Raw genomic sequence first — 7,843 nt, 5'->3', positions numbered from 1 at the left:
CCTTGAGCCAAGATCCATCTGACAACAGCTATGATATCCCTTGTTCCACGTCCTCTTCTGAATCCGGCTTGAACCTCTGGAAATTCTCTATCAATATACTGCTGCAAACGTTTCTGAATTATCTTCAGTAAGAGGGGTTTCCTTAGGCTTTTGCATAACTCTATAAACATATCTTCTAAATTCCTTCTCAGATAATTCTATTGCCTCCTCTTCCTCCATGTATAATGAGATCTTTGTTTGTGGTTTTGCTTCTAATGCCTTGTCCTGTTTTTTTGTTTGACTTGAGGTTGTCTGTTGTTTCCTAGACATCTTTAGCTGCTGGTTATGTGTTGATTTGTTTTGTCTTGTTTTTATGGTTTTATATTTTGAAAAGATGAAGCTGGTGTATCTTATTTTATTATTGATTCAGGTATGTTGGGTCACTCTGCTATTTTCTTTGTGATGGTGGAATCACTGTGTGGAATGTGGATATGTGTTTCTGTTTGTTGTAAAGAGGGTTTAGAGTCCAAAGTGGGAGGTTTTATGATAATTGGCTGAATATGGTTTCTTCTATTGAATGAGTGAAGTTATTGGCAGAGAAGTTGAGAGCAGAAGAAGGAAAGCTTGGTGTTGCTAGGGTAGGTTTCTAGGGCTTTGCGCAGGCTGTTATTGATGACGTCCTTATTTACAAGTCCATGGCTCAATTTCAGGAAACATTCCTGTTGTTAGGGAGTTGCCACTTTCCACCAGACTCAGGCACATTCAAAGAGCTCGCCTCAGAGGCCCCTCAGCTCCAAAAAGCCAATCCAAGGGAAATTCCCGGGACTGCACTCAGCTGTGGATTCCTCTGTCTCCACCTGGTCTGCCTGCCATGCTAGTGCAATCCGCCCAGACCACAAATGCCTTGGGAATTTGATAATGCCAACCTGCGGTGCCAGAGATGCATACAATTTCAGCTGTGCTGGAGTTGGGAGAGTGCCTGCTAATAATCTGTGGTCCTGATATCAGTGACAAAGACAAGCACAGACCTCTCAATGTCTCCCAATCTGACCCAAGCCCACTCAATGACCTGCTGAGGGGAGAGCGAGCTCACCCTCCTGGACCACCAGTGAGCTCTCCGCTTGGGTTTCAGTGGTGCTGCGCGCACCTGTTTGGACCCAGCTGACCTGAGTTACTGATAAAATCAGGTGCTGAAGGTAGATCTTTGGGGTGATTGCTGGGATGTTGGTGTGGTTGCTGGAATGCAGATATAGGGTGTCTTTTTTCTTGGCTCACAGAGATCTCAGGTGGCCACCTGCCCCAGGGAAGTTTCCAATGGCCTCTCTCGGCTGCATGTCTGTCCTCTGCCAGGTAGATCTTTCTTAAATAATCTCCCTGTGCCTTTTCTCTAATTCTGCTCTTCTGTGTTTGGTGCACTCTAATTCAGTGAGCTGTTCAGAGCACAAAATCCCTAATTCAAACTGCTGTACCTACTTTTTTAAGCACTAAGACGATAGAGGGAAATAGCATAGTGATTACTGACTAGACTCCATTTTGAATCTCAAGAGCTATAGGCTTTTCCCCTGGAGTGGAACTTCCTGATTCCTCTAGATTTTTTTTCTTGTGTTCACATATATTTCCTGGATAAAGGATTAAAGGAGAGATGTCAATATTCTCTAGAAAAGATAAGGTTTATGGAGAAAAGATTTGGGTCCATATCTACTTGACTTCTGATGGGGGTGACAAAATGTGGCTCATGAAAGTGCATCTCATTCCTGTTGCAGACTTCTGTTTAGACAAAGTTTGACTATATATTTGTAATCAGTAAAGCCAGGCTCAACCCTCAGGAAAACTGTGAAGCAAGAGAGGTATGACTTCAATGTCTGAGCTTACTTCTCTTCTTTGGCCTCCAGATGCCCAAACCCCAGGCCAATTAAAAATCAGCTCCACAGTTCTCTACCAGCCAAGGAAATGAAGGCTTCTTCTTTTTATGGCCATTGAACTGTGTCTAAATGTAGAATATAGGTAGTGGTTTCATCTGTTTGTTATCATATCTAGTGTACAGTGAATTTTTTGTGGTTGAGACTCTTGGAGAAATAGATTTTTTGCTTGGAATAGGAAGATATCTTTGCTTGGCATAAGAAAATGAGGGTGATATCTGTAAACTTGAGGTTAGACAGGAAAGGGATAGACTGAAATGGTGGCATGGCTGTATTCAACTCACTGGCCCATTGTTTCTCTAATCTTGGGCACTGAGACCACTTTATGATACCCCCAGGGACAATGCATTTTCAGACTATGAAACCATTCTTACCTAGGAACATAACAGGAGATTCTAGATCAATAATCTCAGATTCAGCTGCTGGACCTGATTGAACTTAAACAAAATTTCAGGGTCATACCTGTCCTTTTAGTACTCCATTTCTTTTGGTTCTGATCCCTATGTTATATGTTCTTTGTGTTTTAAGGACTCATGTCTTATTCCTTAGACATAGGGTGCCGTAAACTTATCGGAAACTTACATAAAAATAAAGTATTAATGTTGTTTAGCCTAACTATGGAATTTTAAATGTTCCACTGAGCTATGTGTGTGTATGTGTGAGTGTGCAAGCACAGATGTATAGACATGCCATTTCATATTGTACTGAAAATGCCACTTGGCCAGAGCCCACATCATCTGTTTCTTTCTTATTACTTCTCCAAACCCTGTGCACAGAACTGAACCAGCTCAAAAGGTTGTTAACTGACTTAATAGAAGCACAAGAATAACTGTGCATTTATGTAAAACCTTTCTCAAAGGAGCTCTCAGCACTTTGTAGATAATGGAGTTATTTATCCTTACAGAACCTCCTTGAAGCAGTTACAGGACAGGGGTGATGAGACTCACACAATAAATAATGTCAAGAGCAGCATGAAGCAAAACTAGCCCATAACTCTAAAGCCCTGGAGGAGATGTGATGGGCCCAAGGTCACCTGGTGAGCTGAGAAGAGGATAAGACTTCATACTGTGATGATGTGACTCATTTTAGCCTGTCAGTCCCCAGGCCTGACCGAATGTCTCCCAAGACTGGCTTGGGTCTTTTGTGTGCACATCCCAAAGCATGGGATGTCAGAAGAATTATTATTAACTCATGGCTCAGGAAATATTGGACTTCACAGTGTTAAACTTTTCTTTACTGGATGACTTACTAGATACTTTAACATGCTACTTTGTATTTATTATAAATCTCCAAGGAGGTCTCCAGTATGCACAATTTCCCAAATTTACTTGTCCACAGAAAGTTCCTTCTATCAGATCTCATAGGATTCATGAAATGCTGCTTTCTTAATATCTGACACCAGAACTTGTTTCACAGAGGGAGATATCTAGGTTTAAGGAAAATCTTGTTAAGTCAGCTTTGTGTGTGGATGACACTGTATATATGACTGTCACTGGATACTGAGACATCAAGAGGGGCAGCTACTTTGCATGAGGAAACAGGAGGAATGGACTGTTTTTGTTTCTGGAAGGGAGGTGGGAAGAGGAAAGAGAGGGTAAAAGAGAGACCAGGAAGATGAGAGAGGCTCAGGCTGGGTAGAGTGAAGATTGAGGGAAACTCCATGGCAATGGAGAGGCCAAAGAACATTTGAAAATAATGATACTTAATGTCTCATTTATTGTCTGATATAGTGCTGGAAGATGAGCCCCTAAGGTAGGAAGGCACTCAAAATGCAACTGGGGAAAAGCTGCCTCCTCGGAATAGAGCAAACCTTAATGATGTGGATGGAGTAAAGCTTTGGGGAACTCCATTTGCTGATGTGGCATGACTCAAAGAAACAGCTGCAAACATCCATTAATAATTGGGATATGGAATGTACGAGGTATAAATCTAGGAAAATTGTTGTTGTTGTTGTTATTTGCCATTGAGTCGGCCCCGACTCATAGCGACCCCTCCTTGGGTTTCTGAGGCAGTGTCACTATGGAAGTAGGAATGCCCAACCTTCCTTCCAAGGAGTGGCTGGTGGGTTTGAACCGCCAGCCTTCTGGTTAGCAATCAAGCACCTTAGGCACTATGCTACCAGAGCTCCTCTAGGAAAATTAGAAGTTGTCAAAAATGAAATGAAAAGCATAAAGATTGATGTTCTGGTTACATCGTGCCACTCTGACAAGAATATACTGCAAATGGGATGGCTTTAAGAAACAGGAGTTTATTCTTTCACAGTTTGAAGGCTTTAAGTCCAAGTTCAAAGTGCCAGGCTCTAGGGGCTGGGTGAAAGCCCTTCAACCTTGGCTTCAGCTCTGCCTCCTGCTCCTGGCCCTCTGGAGCTAGAAGCTTTTGTTCACTCAGACAGTTGCTAGCTGCTGAGGTTGACAAGCCCAAGGTTGACAAGTAATAAGGCACAGTCCTGATATTACCAAACCACACAGCAGGCCATTGATTCAAGTCCATTAAGAGTCCCAAGATTAGCAGAGCATGGCAGGCTGCTGAACAATGACTCACCTACATGCAGGGTTAAACTAGTGTTCCATAAACTAGGGACCATTTCCAAAGCTGTTTCTTATATACAGGAAGCAGACCACATACCCAAAGCAGCTACTTAGCTGCTCTCAGTAGATTCCACCATGGAGTTGATTACCAGTCTCATCATGGGGAATACTACATCCAGTTGCCTTGCCACTCAACTAGGCCCAGCCTCGTTGACAACTTTAACCACCACAATTAATATCCTAGGCATTACTGAGCTGAAATGAACTGGTTTTGGCCATTTTGAATCAGACAAGCATATGCCAGGAATGGCAAATTGAAGAGGAATGGAATAGCATTCATTGTCACAAAAAATGTTTCAAGATCTATTCTGAAGTACAATGTTGTCAGTGATAGAGTAATATCCATATGTGTAAAAGGAAGACCAGTTAATACTACTATTATTCAAATACACACCAACCACCAAAGCCAAAGATGAAGAAATTGAAGATTTTCCAACTTCTGCACTCTGAAATTGACCAAACATGCAATCAAGATGTGTTGATTATCACTGGTGATTGGAATGCAAAAGTTGGAAACAAAGAATCTCTGGTAGTTAGAAAATATGGCCTTCATGATAGAAATAACACTGGAGACTGAGAACTACTTATTCATCACAAATACATTTTTTTTTTTCAACAATACAAACAGCGGCTATACACATGGACTTCACCAGATAGACTACACAGGAATCAGATCGACTACATCTGTGGAAAGAGGCAGTGGAGAAGCTCAATATCTTCAGCTAACACAAGTCTAGGAGCTGACTGTGGAACAGACCATTAATTAATCATATGCTAGTTCATATGCTACTTCTAGTTGAAGCTAAAGATAATTGCGGCTAGTAAATTACCTAGCACGGCTTTTCTGGCCATAAGTCTTTGTAAACCCCATGGTGGAACTTGCTGTGAGCAACTGAGGAGCTCCTGATTGCTAAAGTTATCCACCTGGGGTATTTCTGTTGAACCAGCATGAGGCAATCTTCTGGGAAGTTCACACTATCTCAGGTGTATATAATTCTGGTGTTGGAATTGGTTAGTGGTCACTCTGCCAGGATCAAAAGGGGCCCTCCTAAAGACAGAAGAAATCTCTCTGACAGCTGGCTGAGAAAGACATGATGCTGAGAAAAGTGCACTCCTGAGAGAGACATGCTGCTGCGAAAGAGACACCAAGAGACACACACTGATAGGAGAGAGACACTGAGACACATGCATTGCTGAGAGAGAGACTGAGAGAGACTGTTGGCTGAGAGACGGTGGGCTGAGAGAGACTGAGCATTTTTCCTGAACTTGAATTGTAGCCTGGTGCCTCCCTAATGAACCCTATAATCTGTGAGTTCTGTGTGGCCAGTGCAGCGAATTATTGAACCCAGCATAGAGGTGGTGGGTGCTGCAGGAGGAACGGTTGGTGTGAGGACTAGAGGGAGGCAGCATGTCTGGATAGGCCTTGGGCTACTGATGGTTATTCCTCTTGTGGGGTAAGAGGAGGTCAGAAGATGCGGCCTCCCTGCACTTTTGGCAATAATTAAAACAAGTCCATGAGAGCCAAAATATGACCTTGATTATATCCCTCCTGAATTTAGAGACCATCTAAAGAATAGATTTGATGCATTGAAAATCAGTGACCAAAAACCAGAGGAATTGTGGGATGACATCAAGAACATCAACCACAAAGAAAACGAGAGGTCATTAAAAAGGTGGGAATAGAAGAAAAGACCACAATGGATTCAGAAGAGACTCTGAAACTTGCCCTTGAATGGCAATTAGCTAAAACAAATGGAAAAAATGACATGATAAAAGAGCTGAACAGAAGATTTCAAAGAGCAGATCAAGAAGATAAAGTCAATTATTATAATGAAATGTGCAAAGATCTGGAGTTAGAAAACCAGAAGGGAAGAACACACTGAGCATTTCTCAAGCTGAAAGAACTGAAGAGAAAATTCAAACCTTGAGTTGCAATACTAAACATTCTATGGACACAATATTGAATGATGCAGAAAACATCAAAAGAAGATGGAAGGGATACACAATGTCACTGTACCAAAAAAAATTGATTGATGTTCATCCATTTCAGGAGGTGGCATAAGATCAAGAACCAATGGTATTGAAGGAAGAAGTCAAAACTGCATGGAATGAATTGGTGAAAAACAAGGCTCCAGGAAGTGATGGAATACCCATTGAGATGTTTCAACAAATGGATGCTATGCTGGAGGTACTCACTCAGTTATGCCAAGAAATTTGGAAGACAGTTACCTGGCAAACTGACTGGAAGAGATCCATACTTGTACTCATTCCAAAGAAAAGTGATCCCACTAAATGTGAAAATTATCAAACAAAATCATTAATATCACATGCAAGTAAAATCTTACTGAAGATAATTAAAAAATGGTTGCAGCAGTATATAGACAGAGAATTTCCAGAAATACAAGCTGGATTTAGAAGAGGATGTGGAACAAGGGATATCACTGCTGATGTCAAATAGATCTTGGCTCAAAGCAAAGAATACCAGAAAGATGTTTACTTGTGTTTTATTGACTATGCAAAAGCATTTGATTGTTTGGATCATAACAAATTATGAATAACATTGAGAAGAATGGGAATTCCAGGACACTTAATTGTGCTTATGAGGAACCTGTACACAGACCAGGAGGCAGTCGTTCAAACAGAATGGAGGCATACTGCATACTTTAAAATCAGGAAGGTAGTGCTTCGGGGTTGTATTCTTTCACAATACTTAATCAATTTGTATGCTGAACAAATAATCTGAGAAGCTGGACTACATGAGGAAGAACATGACATCAGAATTGGAAGAAGACTCATCAACAACCTGCAATATGCAGATGACACACTTTGCTTGCTGAAAGTGAGGATGACTTGAGGTACTTACTGATGAAGATTAAAGACTACAGTCTGCAGTATGGATTAAACCTCAACATAAAGAAAACAAAAATCCTCACAACTGGACCAATAAACAGCATCATGACAAATGGAGAAAAGATTGAAGTTGTCAAAGATTTCATATTACTTAGTTGCAGAATCAATAGCCATGGAGGCAGCAGTAAAGACATCAGACGATGTATTGCACTGAACAAATCTGCTGCAAAAGACCTCTTTCAAGTGCTGAAGAGCAAAGATGTCTTCTTGAAGACTAAGGTCCATCTAACTCAAGCCATGGTATTTTCATTTGTCTCATATGCATATGAGAGCTGGACAATGAATAAGGAAGACCGAAGAAGAGTTGATGCTTTTGAATTGTGGTGCTGGCGGAGAATACTGAAAGTATCGTAGACTGCTAAAAGAACTAACAGATCTGTCCTGGAGGAAGTGCAGCCAGAATGCTCCTTGGAAGCAAGAATGGCCAGACTTTGTCTCACCTATTTT

The sequence above is a fragment of the Orycteropus afer genome, unplaced genomic scaffold (assembly GCF_000298275.1).
Source record: "Orycteropus afer afer isolate SDZICR_OR568_19922 unplaced genomic scaffold, OryAfe1.0 scaffold00024, whole genome shotgun sequence".
NCBI lineage: Eukaryota > Metazoa > Chordata > Mammalia > Tubulidentata > Orycteropodidae > Orycteropus > Orycteropus afer.
Note: the sequence above shows the minus strand (reverse complement) of the source record.